This window comes from Halichoerus grypus, chromosome X (assembly GCF_964656455.1).
Source record: "Halichoerus grypus chromosome X, mHalGry1.hap1.1, whole genome shotgun sequence".
NCBI classification, from domain to species: Eukaryota; Metazoa; Chordata; class Mammalia; order Carnivora; family Phocidae; genus Halichoerus; species Halichoerus grypus.
The window spans coordinates 39,853,073-39,874,464 of record NC_135727.1 but is presented as its reverse complement, the minus strand read 5'-3'; the positions used below and the strand labels follow the sequence as shown (position 1 = coordinate 39,874,464).

The following is a 21,392-nucleotide window of genomic DNA, read 5'->3' as shown; positions in this document are numbered from 1 at the left end:
GAAGCGAGGTTACATTAAGAGTGAGGGTAGCTGAGGCTCAGCTGGAGAGGGCCGGGAGGAGATGCTATGGGGGACGTGGCAGAAAGTCAATTGTTAGAAAAGTGTGAAGGGCTGCCAAGCAGCCCTGGGAGCTCTGCTGACACTAGAGAACATGCTTTTGTCGAGGAAGCTTTCCTCAAACAATACTTTGGCAGCCCAGGACCTGGAGCAGGCAAAGCAGGTGGTGGGGGTTTTCCAGGCTTGGGCTCTAGCACAGACCTCAAAAGTACTGGGGGTGAAGATGGGGGTGGGGGAGACGGATAGGTCCAATAGGAGGATGTGAGAGCCTTGTTGACATCGCTGATCTTGGGGTCCAGGCTGGAGAATGATCCAGAAGCGAGCTAGCAATTCCTGATAAACAAATTACTGACTAGAAAAGCTGGCTTTGCTCAAAGCGAGAAGTCTGAACTAGCTGTAGCTATGAATTAGGAAGAGCACTGAGGACTTGAGTCAGTGCCGTCAGGACAAATCGGGAGCCAGAGAGCACAACCTGGAGATTCATGTGTGGAGAAAAATCCACCGTTAGCCATGCCAGGCCACACGTACCGAAGACTAAAGACCTTGTAGTTGGGTCTAGCGCCCAATTCGAAGGGCGATGGCTTTAGCCAACGCAGAGTCCACGCCATGCGTAAGGGGGGAAGCAGGCAGCTCACATGCTCACAGCTCACTCTACCTTCCCCACCTCTAGAGTGTCATTTACATTTTTGTCACATCGTGCTCTGCCCAACTGTTCCCTTAGTGACAGTAGCAATGTCTTGCAGCAATGATCTGCTTCCCAGAGAAAGCAGAGCTAGGGATGAATCAGGAAACTCTTCTGAGAGGAATCCAGGTGGGACACTGGGGAGGGAAGCAAAACTAGCCAAACCTTAGGACCTGGGGTAGAAAAAGAGATTAAAAAGCTGCCAGCCAGTCCAGGGGCCTGGTCTGGGGAGGTTAACGGGGCAACAGGCCCTATGGCCCCTTACCTCTCCATCCATCACCACTTTTTTTTTTTTTTCATTCTCTGGTTTCATGAGGTTTTTCAAAGCTTCTAGGTCTGGCGCCAGCAACGTCACAGAAAAAGTTAACAGAGAATTCCGCAGAGATAAAGTCCCCAGTGAAGCCTGTCCTAGCCAAGAATAGTGACTGTTGTCCCCTCAGGCTGAGTGGTAAACAAACCTTCGAGTGCTTTCTTTCCCCTTCAAGGCTTTGAGAGCTTCAGGTCCTTTGGCCTGAGAACCCAGCAGCTAATTGCTTCTCTTGACTTGCTGACTGACAAAGAGAGGTGTGTTTAGTCCAGTTTTAACCATTCCCTGGAACTCAGAAGAAGAAAAGAAAGTAAGGGGGGGGGGCGAAATGCGGGGGAGCTCTAGTAAGGCCATATGGGAGAGGGAAGATCTCCCAAGGGTGAAGTGAAGGGGCATGACTAGGGGAACGTTTGAATCAAGGTGTAGAGCAAAGCTTGCTTTCAATGAGCAATTGCCAGGTAGATGGCACCAGGGCTCAGGGGAGCCCTCCTATCCTACCCTACTCTAGTAACTACCCTTCCTCCCCCTTATATCTTCTGGACTGGTTGCTTTCCTTCAGTCTTCAAAACATGCTCTTGTCTGCCTGATGCCAAAAAGTAAAACAAAAATCTTTCCTCCCACCCCCTGACCAACGCCATCTCTCCACCACTGTGTCTTTTTTTTTTTTTTTTTTGGAATAAGAACCAAGTTCATTTCTTGCATTTGAAGTATTCCTCGATGACATCCTTTGCCTAAGACTCTTTGCCATAGTCCTTAACCACCACACAACTGCAACCAACCACTTTACGGGGCTTTCCCTCTCTGTCAATTTTACAGAGGCCTACCCATTCCCCTAGTTTCTTGTTGTCATCAACCTTGTTAGGTTTATTTGGTGTTCAGCACAAAGGGCCTCCACCAACTTGACATACATAGGCTCATCACAGTTGGATGCAAGCACACAAAGATGGGCTTGGCGCTTGTCTAAGGCTTTGGCAGCTTCGCGAATTCCACGTGCCAGGCCATCGTGGATGAGGGAGGTCTTCAGCACCTCTTGTAAACAGTATTAACGTCCATTACACCTCCGGCAGCAATGCCTTCCTCGACCATGGATAACACTCCACCACTGTGTCTTTCCAGAACACACTTCTTGATAGACTAGACAACACTCACTGCCTCCACTTCCTCTCTTACCAATCTTCCCAATTCCTGGCAGTCTGAGCCTACCAGTGCCTCCTTCTTGAAAGCATCCTCTGGAAAGTCACCAGGAAACTGGAAAGTAAATTCGAATCCCATAGACCTTCTTTGTGGCTCTTGTCCTTGCTGAACACTCTTTTCCCTTCTGCAACCATCTCCTTGGCTTTCCCTGCATGACACTATGGGTCCTCCCGTCTTTTATCATCTCAGTCCTCTTCACGGGCCCCTTCCCTTCGGCCCCAAGGCTCTTGCTCCTTTCTCGGTGATTCTATCCACCTCCTGAAACTTTTACTATCTCCTCTATAAAGATGAGACACCACTCTAATTTATTTCTCAGGCCCTGTCAATTTCTCAAGTCCATGTCTACACTCCCCTTACTGGTCCCCTTAGGGACCAATAACAAAAGCTTAGCTCAGTCCCTCATTAGCTCTCACCTGGATAACAACAGCCTCTGGAGTTCTGTCTGCATCCAAACATTGCTGCCAATCTAACACGCTGGACAGTAATCTTGCTAGATCTGATCGTATTGCTCTTCTGCTCAAAAACTGTAAATCACTCCCTATTATTTTCATTTTTTTTTTAAAGATTTTATTTATTTATTTGACAGAGAGAGACACAGCGAGAGAGGGAACACAAGCAGGGGGAGTGGGAGAGGGAGAAGCAGGCTTCCCGCTGAGCAGACAGCCCGATGCGGGGCTCGATCCCAGGACCCTAGGATCATGACCTGAGCCGAAGGCAGACACTTAACGACTGAGCCACCCAGGCGCCCCAACTCCCTATTATTTTCAAAATAAAATCCATACTCCTTAACCAGGCATTGAAAGCCTTTCACCAGTCAGCTCCCACCTGTCTTTGCAGGCTTATTTTCCACAAAACACCCCTGGCTGCCCTAGACTCCAGGCGTGAGTCTCCTTGCTGATACTGAAAATCCATCCTGTACTCGCTCACCACCTGGCTTCACCCAAGTGATTCCCTTGCCGAACATACCCCTCTTTTCCACAACTCTCTCCCAAGGCTCTATCTTTCATTCAAAGCTCAGCTCAAATCTGATCTCTTTTCAAAAGACTTCTCAGATTTCCCTGGTTGGGGTTATCATCTCCCTTCTCGTAGCACGTAAAAATTTTTTGTGTGTGTTGTTTGGAACTCAGCTGTAGAGAGCTGAGTTAATCACACCCCTCAGTTCATGGCAAAATACTATCATTAGTCCATATAAGGTCCCTCCTTTTATTGTATTACTTTCCTTCACCCAAACCTCCATTCTCATTCTTGTCCCCTCACATGGACCTTCTATAATGCATCGGATGTAAGTCCAGGATATAGATAGATAGATAGATAGATAGATAGAAAGATAGATAGATAGATATGTATCGTTGTTATTGGTGGTGGTGGTGGTGTGTGTGTGTGTGTGTGTGTGTGTGTGTGTAAGTTGATGTAACTATTATTGGGCCACAGATCTTCTATTTCTTATCTTTTCACAAGAATGTATTCAAGATCTCTTTGGTATTTGCACAACTACTTTCTGGCTTCTAATCCTTGTTAGTATGCAGTCACCACACTTTACATGTGTGTTTCCCCACTGATGGATGCCTAGTTTGCCTCCAATCCCTTACACAAAGGATTCTGTGATAAACAAATGATTCTGTGATAAACATCCTTGTAAGCATCCCATTTTAGAACCCCGGAGTGGTTCCCCAGGACACATACTCAGGAGTGAGTTTACTGGGTTGTAGGAACATATCCGTTGTTACTAGCAATACGTGCCATCTCATTGCTCTTCAAAAAGCTAGACCAGCTTACACTCCCATGAGCAATGCTGAGGATTCCTTTTTCCCCACATGCTCATAAACGCTTGGTGTTATCTTTTTAATTTTTGTCATTTGGATGAGTATAACTTGGTATCTCGCTGCTATTTTGATTTGTATTTTTCTGAATACAAGCTAGATCTATCATCTTTTCATATGCTTGTTAGCCAATCCAGTTTCCCCTTCTGTGAGCTGTCCATTCTGTGAATATGCTTTGCCTCTTTTTTTTCCTGTTGTGTTTTCTGCCTTTTTCTTGTTCCTTGGACGTTCTAGATATCAATGCCTTGCCAGGTTTAGACATTACAAATATCTTCTCCTAGTCTAGCATCTGTTTGTCAACTTTGTCTAGGATGTCATTGATTGAATTGAAAGCCTTAAGTTTGATGTAGTAAAATTCATGACTTCTTTACCTTCTTTTCTGTACTTCAGGGTCTTATTTATGAAGTCCTATACCATCTCAAACTATAAAGAAAGTCTCCTTCATTTATAGTTTTACTTTTCACGCTTAGGCTTTTAATCTACCTGGAAGTCACCTTTGTATGTTATATGAGGGTAGCAACCCAACTTTACTTTTCTCCATATAGCAGTGCTTCTCAAACCTTTTCACCTCATAGCACAGAGAGAATATGATAGTATATTCTTGGCATAATGTGGGAAACTGAAGGGGCTGCTCATGGCCAGAGGGGGAGGTTACCAGCTTGGGAACTCTGGCCATGTTAGAGGTCCTGCCTGGTCATCCGAAGGATCAAGGGGATCAATAATAGCTCTACATTCCTGTAATCCATGTGTGGCTTTCGGAGTGACACACTGATTGAGAAACTCTGTCGCACGGTGATCCACTCTTTCTAATACCAAACAATCCATCCTTCCCTTGCTGTGAAATTGCATTGATATTATCATATTTCTGAGCTCTATATTCTATTCCTTTGTTTTATTTGCCTTTTATGGTGCCAGTCCTACAGTAATTTATTATTATTATTATTATTTTATCTGTGCAGTATGTCTCAAACTGTAGAAAGGCAAGTCTCTATTCTTTTTCAAAATAGACTTAGATATTCACACATTTATTCTTCTATATGCATTCTAGAATCAGTTTTTTCAGGTTCCTTAAAACATCCTGCTGGAATTTTTGTTGGAAGGGCACTGAAGTGGTAGATTTGGGAGAAACTGACATCTGTACAATGATAAGCCATCCCATTCGTCCGTATGGTGTCTACCACCCTTTAGTCAGAGATTTTTATATCTATTAGTAGAATTTAAAAACTTTATCTATAAAAAGTCTAATATCCTTTTTGTTAGATGAATTACTAACAACAAAAGATATGTTACAGGTTTTCTTTTTTGTTGTTATTGTGAATGGTGATTTTATATACAGAATTTCGTATGTCTGTCATTATATTCAGAGTGTGCACTGAACTAGAAGTCCATGTCCAAAGGCCTTCCCTAATTGGGCTTGGGGCATCTGAAGACAGGCCTTTGATTCACCTTTCGCCACAGTAAGTGCTCACTTAAATGTTGTTAGTTAAACTGAATAGAGGGGACTGCAAAGTACTTCAGAATGCTCTGGAAAGGGGGTATAGCTCAGTGGTAGAGCATTTGACTGCAGAATGCTCTGGAAATTACCATCCATGTAATTTTTCTGACAAAAATGCCATGTGATTCTCATTTAAAACTAAATGCCATGTTACTTCAAATTAGATGCTGAAGGAAGGAGAGGGAAGGAGGAAAAACAGATTACTGCAAATGTATAGTTTTGACTTTTGAACCATGTTAATGTTTTATATATCCCACCCAAATTAAATTAAACTATAAAAGAGAGAGGGGGAAGGATCTTTGAAATTGAATAGAAACCCCAACAAATGGAAGTTAATTGTGGTGGGTAATAACTGAGAGGGGGCATATATATGGGAGACTTCTGGGTGGGGATAACGTTCTGTATTTTGATCTGCTTGTTGCCTACATTGGGGTGTTCACGTTGTAAAAATTCCTTTTGCTGTACACTTATGATTTGGGCACATCGTATTATAATGTATAATTTAAAAGTAAAAAAAAATTAAAAGACGACATTTACAGGAGGATCATGAGGAATATAAATGTATACAAAACACTTAATATAGTGCCTGAACATAATAATAACATCGAGTATTTACTGTATGTCACCCTTGTGCTAAACACCTCCTAAGAATGGTCTCATTTAATGCTCGGGGCAGTCTTACAAAGGAGATACTATTATCATCCACACTTGATATGTAAGGGAAATGAGGCAAAGAGAGGTTAAATTACTACTCACAGTCATATAGTTGGAAAGTGGGAGAAGCCCTAGTCAAAGCCAGGTTTCTGCAATCTTAACCCCTATGCTGAAGTGACATTCAGTAAATAGTGCTATTGTGATGTTTTATATATTTAAAAAATATAAACCAAATAAAAGACAATCAAATATGTATTATATAAAATATATAAAAAGTATATAATAAACATATTTATTATATATACATATATATGTGTATATACATATACATATATATATATATATATATATATATATATATGCATGTGTGTGTGTGTGTGTGTGTGTGTGTATTACCGTTTAGAAGCCTGAAAGAAAAGCACCCTCTGGAGAAGAAAAGGGTTCTAGATCTTGCTGCCTTCTGTCAGATTGTTTCTACTGCTCATTCCTACCTCCTTTTCAAAATGATTCATAATAGAATCAATTTTTTTCTTTTTAAAGATTATTTATTTATTTATTTATCAGAGAGAGAGAGCACAAGCAGGGGGAGTGGCAGGCAGAGGGGGAAGCAGGCTCCCCGCTGAGCAGGGAGCCCGATGCAGGGCTCAATCCCAGGACCCTGGGATCACGACCTGAGCTGAAGGCAGACGCTTAACTGACTGAGCCACCCAGGTGCCCCATCAATTTTTTTTAAGTAAGCTTTACACCCAATGTGGGGCCTGAACTCAAAACACTGAGATCAAGAGTCACATGCTCTACCAACTGAGCCAACCAGGCACCCCCCAGTTTTTTCTTTTTTAATAAACTTTTTTACTTTGGAACAATCTTATATTTATAGAAAACTTGCAAAGATAGCAGAGTTCCCATATACTCCACACGCCCATTACCTGGTTTCCCCTGATGTTAACATCTAACATAATTATTGTACATTTATCAAAACTGAAACATTAACATTGGTATGATACTATCAACAAAACTCCATACTTTATTCAGAGTTCGTCAGTTTTTATACGAATTCCCTTCTTCTGTTCCAAGAGCCAAACCAGGATACATCATCACATTTAGTGAAATGCATTACATTTTAAAAGTTGTGGTAAAAATGCACACCTTACATTTACCATTTTAACCCATTTCAAGTGTATAATTCTGTGGCATTAAGTACATTTACATTGTTGTGCAACCATCACGACCACCCATCCCTAGAACTTTTTCATCTTTCCCAACTGTAACTTGTAAAATGCATTTTTACAACCAAGAAAACCTATAGTCCAGAGTAGCTGGAGCCGGAGAGAAACACATACAACCATGCAATTAGCAACTACGTTGTACAAGACCAGACGGAGAGGTTGATTGACATGGAAACCATGGAAATAGCTAAGTATAAGCAGTACGTATAGGAAACATCTAGATGGGGTTATGTTACTCACCATACAATACCCTCTTCCACTACAGTCCTCCGCTCTACCAACTGAGCTATCGAAGGAACCACACCATACAATACCCTCTTAATACACAAAACTTTGGCAATAAAAAGCTAAGCAACCCATTGGAGTGAAACTCATAACCTGAACAAGCAGCTGCAGATGGTTTTGAGAGGAGGTAACTGTGCAACCAATCCCGAAGCAAATCAGTCACCAGGGAGAAAAAGGAGACTGTACCCCCGTTCTCAGGAAAGAACCTAAAACCAGTCACTTCACTCATTGCCTAGCAGTTACCTAAAAATGTGTGTGGCCCCTGAGTAACTCAAGTGATCGAGCCCCAGCACACACCTCATGGACGCTGTACCATCAAGCAATGGTCAGAAGGCTACACAGTCAAGCAGCTGGAATTGGAGATAATCTTATAGTATGTCAAGAGCTCCCATGGTTATTGTTGCAAGCGTTTGACCATAGGAGGAAGATTCCCTAGAGTAGAAACTTGAGAGATGCTCTCAATCACCTGGGGATCTTACTAGAATGCAGGTTCTGATTCAGGAGGTCAGGAGTGAGGCCTGAGGTTCTGCAGGTGCAGAACCACGGGCTCCCAGGTGATGCTGCTAATCTGTGGGCTGCACTTCGAGTAGCGAAGCTCTGAATTAGTAGTTCTCAAGTTGGCCGCGTGTTGGAATCACTTGAGGAGCTCCAAAACCTACTGATGTCTGTCTGGGTCCCGTTCCCTGAGAGTCTGACTTAATGAATTAGATTAGGGTATCCAATGGACTGAATTAGGTTCTCCTAAAGTTCATATGTTGAAGCCCTCACCCCTGCCATGTAATTGTATTGGAGAAAGGGTCTTTAAGGAGATCATTAGAAGGGTGGAGTTCTTTTTTTTTTTTTTAAGATTTTATTTGACAGAGAGAGACAGCGAGAGACAGCGGGAGAGGGAACACGAGCAGGGGGAGTGGGAGAGGGAGAAGCAGGCTTCCCACTGAGCAGGGAGCCCAATGTGGGGCTCGATCCCAGGACCCTGGGATCATGACCTGAGCCGAAGGCAGACGCTTAACGACTGAGCCACCCAGGCGCCCCTAGAAGGGTGGAGTTCTGAATGGAGACAATTGGTGCCCTTGTAAGAAGAGGACTAGACACCAGAGTTCTCTCCACCAGGTGGGGACACAGAAAAAAAGTGGCCATCCACAAGCCAGGAAGAGAGCTCTCCCCAGAACCCAACCATGCTGACACCCTGATCTTGGACTTCTGGCCTCCAGAACTGTAAGAAGATAAATGTCTGTTGTCTTCAAGTCACTCGGTCTATGATATTTTGTTCCGATTGCCCAAGCTGAGACAGGGTGTGGGCCAGGCATTGGGAGGTTTAAGAAGCTCCCCAGGTGATACTAATGTGCAGCCAAGGCTGAGAACCTCTGCTCTAAATAGCAGTTGAAGTGAATGCTTGTCAAATTTGCATCTTCCTTGCACCTGTGTGAACACAAAGCCCGCCCAGCCCCTGCCCGCCCCCCGCCCCCCCCGCATATGCTTGGAGAACTACCAGCCCACGTCACTGATTCAATACAGGACAGACACGAGTCCCTCTCCTGCTCAAACAGCTTAGTCACACCCATCAAAGACACGAGTGCCCTGCTTAACAGTTGGGACGGCTTATGTGACATTTAATAAAATGATAACTGTCGTATTTTCTCTCAGTTCTGTTTAGGAGAAAGGCTGGAGACAACGTTAAATGATTTGTATTTTCTGTTCCTGGCCTTAACCAAGACTTATGATCTTCTAACCTGAGTGGGCATCTGGAAAGTCCTGTGAAGAATGAGCTCTTCAGCTATGTTCATCAACATTTTTTTTTTTGCTTCTTTCACAGGAGAATGAAAGGAGAGTTTCAAACACTCTTTTCTGATTATACCAAGCAAGGCTGCGCTGGCGTAATGTGGTATTTAGTGTTCACCTTTAAGCAACATTTTCTGAGTTAGAATGCTCAGAATCAACATCAAGCTTGGTCAGAAAAGAATAGATTTAATTTGAAAGACCTTCCTGGCAAAATCAAAGGGGCCAGGGAGATGAGTCAAAGTCTTTTGTTGGGGGGTCACCAAGCCAAAACCACACAACTCTGAGCTCGGTTTGCTTTAGGCTCTGCTTCTCTTTAGGCTGACCAGTGGTACCATGGTTTCCCAAGGCCCAGGCCCAGGGCACCTGGGAAATACACACCTAAGCACTTGACCTGCCAAACGGCACAGCTGTTTTGACCAACCGATCTATGGGGTAGCCCCTAATCGTGGAACTGCCCCTGGATTGTTGTGAGGGTCAAATGCAAATCTTCCATGGGAAAGTGCTTTGGAAAAGGATTCGGCACTAGGTGAATATGATCCCAACATGGTGATGAGGCTATTAGAATGTTTGATCATGCTGAAACGGTTAGGATGAGCAAACTGTAGGTAGGCTGGTTTAGGTAGCGTAATCACCATTCCTTTCCCACGTGCAGATAATCGAGAAATAATAATGGAAATGCCTAATGGCTTCCCTGAGTTCACTCATGCTACTTAGCTCCAGGCACTCATCCAAAAAAAAAAAAAAAAAAAGCCAGCTTGGACAGCCACAGAGCTGGATTTGATCCACAGTGAAGAGATGTCTGTTTTCTGACACCATTCAGGTGTTCCCTAGCCACGTTAGCAGAAAGTAAAAAGAAGACATTCTGGGGGGACCAGTTATGTGCTAAAAAAACACCGGGCCCTCACAAATGCTCTCCCAACCCACAGCTTGGCAGAAATAAGGTTTTCTTCTTTAACTGTCACAGAAGTTTGGGGATAAAATCACAGAAGAAAATACTCCCATCAGTACATGTGACAAGACGATAAAGAAATGCTCTTGCAAACTTTCCCAACGAGCTTTCAAAAAGACAATTTTAACAGAAGGGTGCACGCATGCATGCACCCACAGGAACAGGTCAGGCCAATAACCCTCCGAATGCCCCAGTCCAAGGAGCCTCTTTCACCAGTCTGCGTTTTGATCCTACCTCCAACTCGTCCAACAGAAGGCTCACTGTTGTGAGATGTTTACTTGTCATTAATTAGCTTAATTAAATGGTGCACTGAGCAGAGGGAACACCATGTTATTGTAAGCGTTCACAGCAGTCCCATGGAAGGAACTCTGGGCCCAGGGGGTAAGACAGAAAAGCTGTATGTACCCAAAACTTCTCCCACCCACCCCTGAGAAACTGTGGCTTTGGGGCCGTTGTCTTCTGCATTTAGCAAAGAGCAAAAGCTCCAGACCACCGAGCTCAGTGTGCAAGGGATCATCTGCCCTGGCCACATGGAGAGGACAGAGGGTTGCCAGTGAAATCGGGCTTGGTGGTCATCTGCACGTGAGCCACCTCCAAAAGGGGCACAGACCACAGAGTTCAATCGGCAGGTGACATTCGTGAGCGAGCTTTATACCCTGTCCTCAAAAAGGCATGCATCTCAGCCGAGGCAACAGTGCGGTACTTTGGCTCCTGTTACCTGGACCCTGTGCAGGTAGGTCCCAGTGACCTGAAGAGGGAATTCAACCTCCACAGTCTAGTCTAGTTCGGGGCTGCCACTCAAATGCATTCTAGATTTCTCAGCAAGCAAAAGGCCGGCAGAGGCTCCAAGAACTGAGAGGTCAATGTAACCTTTCGACAGAGGCTCAAACGAGTATTCTAATAGACTACATAGAAGCAGCCAAGAGGGAGATAAACACATCAAACCCAAAGCCACTGCGCATCTCTATTCCGTTTTCCTCTCTGTTTCCATGGCACTCATCACTTTGGTGCCTCTGAACAACTGGGAGCAATAATTTTCTTTTTTTTTTTTGTTATCCCAGAAGAGGTTCTGAGACTACTAAGTGCTTCATCTCTGTTTTCTTCATCTCTTTCATGTGTGAGAGTCTGAGAGCTCTGGGGAGGCATTTTTGCTGGGTCACTCGCCAGCACTTAACTATCTGTGTGATCCCGGGCCGACAACTTAACTTCTCTGGGTCTCCGTTTTCTTAGCTTCGATGTGAGGTTAGCCGTATAGCCCCTACTCGTCTGGGTTGCGGTAAGGATCAGATGAGATAACTCATTTGTATCAGTTAAAGTACTTGCTCCGAAGGGCAAGAGATCAACTCAGTGTATGTTAAAGCGTGTTTTACGCTGTCTACAGCTGCCCGCAAAGCCTAAAGTATTTACCACCTGGCCCTTCACGGAAAATGTTTGCCCACTCCTGCTCTCTCTCCTTCCAGTAAATCCAGTAAATTGTGCTTCCTTTGTGTTTGTCCCATCTGCGACATAGAGAGTTCCAGAATAGACGGAAGGGTGGAGGAGGCTTTGGAGCCTAGGTAAGCAGGAGCAATCGGGTCAGGGGGCCATGGCCACAGCCACTGACTACCACCGTGGTTGAATTCAGTCTCATCGTCTTAGCCTTTCGTTGTTCCAGATTGCAAGTTGCTGGAGAAGTGTCCTACTGGCTCAGCATGGGTCCTATGCCCACACCCTAGCTGCCCAGGAGCAGGTAAAGAGAGTGTCTGGCCTCCTTTGTCTTCCCCCAGTGAGAGGCGGGGCCCCGGCCCACCACAAGACTCACACAATGAGAGGTTCTTTCCAACTAGAAAAGGCATCTGGGTGCTGAGTGATTGAAAAATGACATATATTCACTTTGCCCCATAAAGTGCTTGGCACGGTGCCTTGCACACTGAAAGAAAGCTCTTGCTGGTTTCAACTATGCTGCTGCTGCTGATTAGTATTCTCACCAGGTGTGGGCACCAAGCCTGATCCAACGCGGGTGCCCAGTGGGGGCCAGGCCTTTCCCTGCTTGCCCTCTTCCCCTCTGCCTTGTGGAATTTCCTGTAACTCACTCCCCCCCTCGCAGCCACCCGCACTCGTGGGTTGGAATCCTTACTCTGCTACTTCCTAGCTGTGTGACCTGGGAGCAGTTTCCCCACCTATAAAATCGTTCAGTTTCCCATTTATGAAAAATGGAGTGATGATAATAATAGCACTTGCTTCCCAGAGGTTGTCGTAAGGGTTAATCAAATCAACTTGGGTAATAAAGTACTTACAACTGTGCCTGGTACATAAACGTTAACTATTGTTATTCCATCTCTTCTCATAGCTGCTCTCCTCCCAAGTTTCAACTCCCCAGTCCGTGTCTTCCATCTGATCGCTCCCCCCAGCTTCCCCAACACCGTCCCTCTCATTTCTCACTGCCCTCAGACCATTTCTGTTGAGATGCTGGGCTGTGATCCGAACCAGTGTATGTTTTCCAGTAGCCACTGCCCTCCCTTGACCACCCCAGACTTGAGGCCTCAGAGCTGTCATGGATTCCCCTCCCTCCCCTTCATCTTCTATTGATCACTGAGACCTGTCCAGGCTCCCTTTGAAATGTCGCCTGCCTCTTTTCTCCCTCTTCGATTGTCATGACATTTGCATTTCAGGCCTGAGGTTTTTGAAATGGCTTATCAACTTGTCTGCTTGCTTCTCCCAACCTGCCCCACCCCAGCCCGCTCTGGCCACAGCCCATTCGTCTTAGGCACAAAGAGCAGATTCAACTTCCTAAAAGATTAAAGTCTAGGGGCCGTGAAGCTCCTCGAAAGTCTTCAGTGCTTTTCTTTCCCCAGAAAAGGGGTTCTTGAACTGGGGTCCACGAATGAGCTTCAGAGCGTTCATTGCCTGCCCTACCCTCCTTGAAATGAAATGTATGAGAAAGCAGCTGTGCATGGATTTCTGGGGAGAGGAGAGGATACGTAGCGTTCATCAGATTCTTCAAGGGCTCCGCGGTCCCAAAATGGTTAGCTGATGTTCTAGGATAGTGGCATCCAGGGTGGGGGCACAGGCCCCCCCGGGGGAGCGCAAGATGATTCTTTGGCATTGAGAAGGAAATATTAGAACTTTGACATTTTCATTACATCATCCTTTGTGATTTTTGTGTATGCTTTATTATATATGAGTGCATTAGTACAAGTATACAGTTTATAAATAAATATACATATATGGGGTATGCTAATGTATTTTTCTTTTTTTTAAGGATTTTATTTATTTATTTGACAGAGAGAGCACGTGTGCACAAGCAGGGGGAGCGGCAGGCAGAGGGAGAGGGAGAGGGAGAAGCAGGCTCCCCACTGAGCAGGGAGCCTGACATGGGGCTCCATCCCAGGACCCTGGGATCATGACCTGAGCCAAAGGCAGACGCTTAACTGACTGAGCCACTCCGGCACCCCAAGCAGGAAATATCTAATGTATTTTTTTGATAAGAGTATATGATCCAGACATTTTTGAAAATCCTGCTTTAAAGAATCAAATCGAAATTCCTCTGCTCTTTGCTCTCTGGTCCGAAGCTGTTTTTTCTGCCCTTGTGTCTTTTATGTGACCCCTCCACATACATTATAGGCTCATTCCCACCTCTGGACCTTGGTTCATGTGCTTCTCTTTGCACAGACTGCCCTCATCCTCCTCTCCATATTAAAATTATATCAATTTTTTGAGGCTCCAGGAAAAGTCCCGCTTCCATCAAGAAGCCCATTCTGACTAATCCATCTGTTCCGTCACTAGAAAACTCTCTGGAGCGCTTATTATGTCACTCCAGCAGATGGTTCTTAAATGTGCAGATTTTATTGACTTATCTCCAACAGCCAGAAAGCAAGCTCATTGAAGGAAGATTACAGAAATGTTTTCCATCTTCTCGATAGGACCTAGCCCAGTACTAGAATCAATGCTTAACAGAAACTTGCTGAATGGAGCCAACGCAACAAGCCGCTGGGATATAGAGTCCTCTGGTGGTCTTACCAATGATAAGGCTCTTGGTGGGCAGAGAAGTGAACTCACATGAAGCAGGGACTCTCAGTCCCTGCGGATGACCTAGAAAGCAGGTGTCAAGGGGTAAAAAGCCTAAGCAAACAAAATCCTGTCCAGTCACCCCAGAAAGCTTTATACTTCCAGTCCATTTCCCCCAGGGGTCCCAATTTTCTGTTGAGGCTGATTTGATAAATGTATTTGAGGGGCAAAGTATTAATGACTGATAATGTAGTTAATGCCTGACCCCATCGTACATAATGGTGGCACCGAGACACCTTCGGTGGAGTGATGAAAGACTGTCAGTTATAGGCACTAACAAGATTGGCTGGGGAGATCTGGGCTTGAGATTTCTCCGTGTCCTTCGCATCACACCCCAAAAATGAATAGGCGGGGGGAGGGGGGAGGAAAAATGGGACATCAGGATGTTTCACTGCACGAAGAGGTGAAGTGCCTATCTGAGATCAGAGTAAGCACGACAGCCTTCCATGACAATCTGCCTCCTCCCTCTCTGGAGGCTGTTATATATATCGTGCAACTTGTGATTAAAATGCCCTCCATTGCCCAGTACAGTGTAGGTTGCAGTGACACGAGAGACACGGAGCTTGAAATACTTCAGAATCCAAATAACTCTAAATTTGAGGCTGCGTTGATTGCAACGGGTCAGTCTCCCCCTCAGGCTGTGGAGCTGTGCCAATGAAACGCCAGGAACACAGAATGGCATCCCGTTCCCATCTCTGTTCAGCAGGAAGTCCAGAGGCTCAGAAAGGGAACCAGCTGGCTGAGCGAGGAAACCATACATTTCCAAACAATTTCCAATTAGCTGTAAAGTACCAGCTCTCTATAGAGCGCTGCCTTTTACGTCAAGTCTTTTGGGTGGTGGAAAAGGAGCCCTGACGGCTGGAGGTGAAAGTCGAGACCCGCCCCCCAACAACTCCTTGAGAAGGGGACACGTGAAAAGCTGGCTCTTGGGGTTTAAAGCTTCCCTCCACTACAGAGTGGCGGATGTGCATCGGGCAAACATCCTGAGATGAACTCTTTACCTATTTCAATTCCTCTCGGCTAAAGTCTATGAAATAATTAATTCCAGCCCCCTTGTCATCGCTTGCATGATCTAGAGAAGTTCACGGGCATTGATGACAAGGCTGTCAACCTCTCCCTAAAGCGCCATTCCTTTGTGTGCGTAGGCTCCCCTTTCGCATCTGCTCAATCTCTGGAGGACAGAGGCCTTTGTCTCCAAAATCCCTCCCTCCACAATACAATCAGGGCTTAAGTGACTCCCTGGGCCTGTAGAACCAGTCACAATGCCCCACGCTTCCTGCCCTGAGAGCCCAGAATTCATGACCGTGCAGATAAATGAATTACACACTTGGCCAGAGATTAAGCCTGGTCCTTTGTACAGCAACCTCTGAGGTCTGGGGGAAGATTTGACCTGTCAGGATCTGTGTTCATTTTGCCTTGATGAGAGGCAGAGCAAAGCGGTTCTGGCTGTACAATCCCACACCCTGGGGTGTGATAATCAGCAAATTGCAGACAAGGAATTGGCTATTGCCCGATTCTCATTGTCCAGAGCCCAGGCTGAACTGTTCGGTGGCTGGCAGGTTGTTTCTCTGACTCCAGATGGCAGACCCATCTCTTGCCAGGCAAGCCGAGGAAGAAGAACGTCCCGAGCTGTGGTGCCAGCTACAAAGGGGTCACAGGAATTTCAAGAGGCCAAATGCACAGAGCTAAGTCCATCCAGAATCCCACCCAAGGGACTGAGGCAGGAGGGACACTTGGGTCCGAACTCCGTCCACCTCCTTGCCTTTAAACCCAAGGATTTAGGTAGAGCTGGGAGACTCTGAGAGTCTTTTAAACAAGAAAACCCCCAAATTGCCACTTCAAACCTATTCCTTAACAAGTCAACTCAGTAACCTGCAAATGTGAGTCACTTAAAACCCAGACATCTTCAGATTTCCAGGGGCTTTTGTATGCCAAATGTGAGCTGTCTGGTGTCTGAAGGGTAACACCATTGTCTTGGCTATACTCCTCAGGTCTCTGCTCAAGTGTCTCTTCCTTAGAGAGACCGATCTTGAGGCCCCGATCTACATCCCATCCCCTTGTTGCCATCTCTAACCACGCATGTTCATTTTCTTTCATGGCACGTATCCTAATTTTTAATTATCTGTATTTGCTCATTGGTCCAACGAATATTTATTACATGTTTACTGGCTCAGTTCTAGGCTCTGCAGATACAACAGTGAATGAAACAGACAAAAATCCCTTGCCTTCATGTAGCTCACATTATAGTAGAGGAGATAAATATATAAAAATAAGATTATGTTACATAGTAAATAAAGGCCCAAACATGAATTCCCATGCCAAGAAATATTTGCAAGAAGTTGTACACTGATCAATGTATATCCCTATAATGTACAGTCATGAGCTAATTATGTTTCTTTTTTATTTTCTAGTGCAGATAAATCTGATCTGAACTCATAATAACAAAGTGGTTTTCAGCACAGGAAAGCAGCATCCTTATAGCTCTTTCCACTGTCTGTTAAATAACAAAAAGTACTCACTTTGCATTATGTTTATACTTCGATAATAATATTTATCTCTCTGAATTGTGATTGTTGATCTCTCGGGCTCCTTCTATCCCTGAGTAGAGAGGCACTTGAGGGCAGGGACTATGTATTACTCATCTTTGTATCCCTAGAATTCAGCCAGGTGGTCATAAGTTTTTGTTGAAATGAGAATCCTGGACCCTGTCACAGGTCCGGAGACCACGGAATGATTTGCGTGTTAAAGCCCAGGAACCAAGTAAGACCAGAGGATGCATCTAGCTCCATGGGGTCCAGGCCAGGCTGGGGCAGAACTAGAACCCCCACTTCTTTCCCAAGCTGGAGAAGGCATTGTCTGATTCACGAAACTTTCCTCAGCCCTTGGGAATTTTATTCTAGGATTGATGGGTTCCTGTGGGCCCCATCTTTCAGAGAACTCCTTAATTTATTAAGTCCTTCGTTAGAGATTACAGTAAATCTTTTATGTAATGGGGATTCTTGGAGTATGGACTGTGAAAGTCTACGGAATTGTTTGGTTCACTGAGGCCTAAGGGGAAGACCTTTACTGATGCAAATCTTTCTAAATTGTCAGAGGCAACATTCCTGCCTCACAAGATAGAGTCCTGGGGAGATGATAGAAAAGCTTTCTTTGCTGTTTGAGGACTAGGTGGGCTCTGAGTTATTTTCCAGTAGATCATTTTCCATTGTCTGAGACTGTAGTTGTTAGAGATGTAGGACACAGACTAAATAAGTAGAGAACCCAGGACGCTATTTGGAGGCTCCTTTATTTTTCTGGGCTATATCCCTGACTTCTCAGATCATTTCCCTATCATATACGCTTCTTCCTAAAGAAGAATGCCACAGATATCCCAGATAGCAGGGGTTCTGGCTTATCAAGATTTTACTGAGCATTTCAGTGGGATAGCTGTAATCCCATGGGCACACTTACTTTAAGGGAAATGATTTTCACTCTATAATCTTCTTCCCTAAGATGGCTGAAAGAGGGTTTCAACAAAAGCACGCCTGGACAGTTGAAGATATCAGGGGACTGTTGTCGTTTGGTTTGGATAAACACTCCAAGTGCCAAAGAATGTGACGCAAGGGGATAATTAGTTCCCCTAGGGAAGAAAAAAAGGTGAAATCTACCAATTGCACACGTTAAATGCACATTGACTTGAGGCTGAAATGTCCATTTTATACAGCTCCCACACTTTCTCCAAATTTTGTATCGATAGGTGTGGTCATGCCAGTGGGCACTCTGAATATTATTGCTTATCATGGGGGATTGTGCAGAATGGAAAAGGGGTCAGAGGCGGGTATATGCCAGGGTCACAGGGGCTGTGGTGGAAGCATGGGAGTGGTTGGAGAGGGGGTAAGTTAAGCTTGAAGAAACCACCAGTGGGGCAAAGCATTTTGTTTACTTTACCTTATCCAGGCAAATCCTCAACTTCTTAACTCCAGCGATATAAAAGGAACAATGTAAAATGGTGCCTCGGAGAAAAAGCAAACGCTGACCAAGTTTTGTATAAACTCTTCCCTAGATCTGTCAGGGAAGCCTTCCAAAAGTTGGAAGCCTTAAGAAGCCTCTATCGCTCTTGAAAGTGCCCTTACAAAGAACCCCCAGTGTTGGTTTTGCTGATTGCTCAAGCCCCTCTGAGCCTCTCGGAGAAAAAGAGAAAGAAAGGGCACCCCAAAATGGGGGGGGGCTACTTCCTGAAGAGAGCTGTCTGCAAAGTTCTGCTCTGATGGCTTGCTGTTTGAACTGGACCAGGGAGAGGGTCTGCGTTGTCTAGGAGAATCTGTGTTAGCGCTCCACACTTAAGTAACTCTAAAATGTAGAGCAGCACTTATCAAAGTGCTAGGGGTTCAAACCCTTGGGAATTGAAAGAACTCGAGAAAGGGCTGATTGTTCAATAAAGAGACTAGGTAGCCTGCCCAAGGCCTACCACAAACAATACCACATTTGGAGGCTCTTTCCTCTTCCCTGCTCTTCTCTCCTCTTTCCCCTAACTCTGTTAAATCCAAGTTCTGTGTGCACCCTGGGTCTGTTTTTCAGTTCCCTCTTGTCACACTGGTCTGCCAACCTCACCCTGTTAGCAAACCCTGACTCCTTTTCTTGCCCATGTTCATTTTCCACACTTCCTCCTAATTATCTGGCAGTCAGCACATTCGGCCTCTCTTCCAACTCTAAGCTCTTAGGACAACACTCAACCATGGCCCAAACCCCTATGACATAACAACAGATGCCATCACAAAACCTTTAAAATTAGGTTAAATGGCAAAGCCTTCATAGAGAATGAGGTATGTTCAGTACTAGAGATACAGTTGCTATAAGGTCATCATAAGGCAAGAGGAGGAAGTAGTGGGGCATTTCTTCCAAGACGTGGTAAAGAAAGTAACCTAGCCAGGAAGTAGGACACTTGGGCTCAGCTCTACCATCAACTCTCTGTGCTCTTCAGTGAGTACCTCCTTTGCTTTGGATTTCAGTTTCCTTATTTGAAAAAGAAGGCTTGCAAGTGAAATCAGTCCTCTTTCAAAGAAGGATACCCAAACCACTGGTGGTTTGGGGTGGTACATAGATAAACATTTTTTATTCTAGTAATTTTATATATATTCTATCTTACATTTGGAATACACTGGTTTTCCACCTACAGTTTCATTTTAAGATACATGTAGCCAGGTAAAAGCATGAACCAAACTAAAGAAAAGCATTTAGCAAAATAATAAGTACTACACATAGCAAGAGTAAAGGTGTTACGCAAATTTTGACTTGGATTCGGTGAAGGACAGGCTAAATGATTCCTACTGGCTCTAGAATTCTGGGTCAATTAAACAATAACAACTAACACTTTATAGCATTTATTATGTGCCAGGCATGTCCCAGTGTTCTAAGAACTGTATATATTAAATCATGTAATTTCACAACAACCTTATAAGGTAGGCACTTTTATTATCTCTATGTTACAGATTAGGAAACAGGTATAAAGGGACGAAGAACCTGTTTAATGTGACACAATTTAAGAGCTTGAGCCAGGATTTGAACTCAGGAAGAATGGATCCAGAAGCCACACTGTTTTAACTACTATATCAGTGCTTCTCAAAGTGTGGTTCCTGGACCAGCAGCATCAACATCACTTGGGAGCTTGTTAGAAACTCAAATTACCACGTCTCTATTCCAGGCCTACTGAATCAGAAATTCAGAGCAGAGTCCAATAATCTGTGTTTTAATAAGCCCTACAGGTGTTTCTGACACACACTCACATTTGAGCATGTACTATGCTGTAATGAACCAATGGCAGCAAGTGTGGAATGATGGGAGAGTGATTTGGATGGCAAATTGAGACAGAGTGAAGGTAAATGCAGGACTGGAGAGACTTGGCTATGTCTGATAGCAGAAGGCAAAGAGCCAGATTACAGAAACTGAGAAGAGGAAGAAAGCAGAGTAGCTTGGGGGTCACAAAGGACAATGAGTATGCCTATCTTTCAGAGGACTGGAAAAGACAGAGGTGGACCCAGGGAGGAAGAAGAAGATGATGCTTTGGATTTCTTGCCTGTCTGACAAAAAAAAAAAAAAAAAAAATTGATGAATAGCTTTTAGTGGTGGTGGAGGGGAACTGATCAAGGAAAAAGGTGATTGAGTCGAAGTGCTGTGAGCCACAACATTGACATGGGTGAAATAATATTTACTTACAGTGCTTTAGGTCAGAGTAGCAGCTGGAGATGATTTTCCAATGAACCAAGCCCAGTGATTCTTAGGGCTTTGTGGCAGCCAGGAAAATGTGCCACTCAGAACCCTTGCTTGGGGAGCATAATTGACAGATGGCCTTACTGCTGGCGCTCTGGATCCATCACTACACTGGAGCTGAAGATATGCTTCCAACAGGCAGTTCCCAGCCAATGACTGAATGTGGCAAGAATAAGGTAGGGCCCATTCCCATGAGACAGGGACTCCTCTGATGGGTGACTTTGGCTTAAGAACTCCTTGATGGCTTGGCTGAAACTTTCTTAGAACTGTGATACAATCTGAGATTCTACTTGTCCAACCCTCTTCCCCTCCCTCTCCCCTTCACAAGAGTTAGACTTGCACTGTCATCTGCAGCCCCTACTCTCTTCGGATCCCTTCCCTTTTTGCCTCACAGGCACCTAACTCAATAAATCTCTTTTTTAAAGATTTTATTTATTTATTTGAGGGAGAGCGGGCATGAGCAAGAGAGCACAAGCAAGGGGAACAGCAAAAGGAAAGGGAGAGGCAGACTCCCCACTGAGCAGGGAGCCCAACACGGGGCTCGATCCCAGGACCCTGAGATCATGACCTCAGCCGAAAGCAGACGCTTCACTGACTGAGGTACCCAGGTACCCCTCAATAAATCTCTCGTATGGCTAAATGCCATCTTGG

General features: G+C 44.8%; 1 protein-coding gene, 1 long non-coding RNA gene and 1 pseudogene across 3 annotated transcripts in view; all 3 read right to left on the bottom strand.

The window, feature by feature from the left end:
- The window catches only part of COL4A6 (collagen type IV alpha 6 chain), a 274,523-nt gene that overhangs the window by 74,750 nt on the left and 178,381 nt on the right, over positions 1 to 21,392 (bottom strand). The window lies entirely within an intron of this gene.
- LOC144380623 (uncharacterized) overlaps positions 1 to 21,392 on the bottom strand; it is a 56,714-nt gene that overhangs the window by 10,755 nt on the left and 24,567 nt on the right. The gene's annotated exons all lie outside the window — the stretch shown is intronic.
- On the bottom strand, positions 1,734 to 2,132 carry LOC118544931 (small ribosomal subunit protein eS12 pseudogene; annotated as a pseudogene).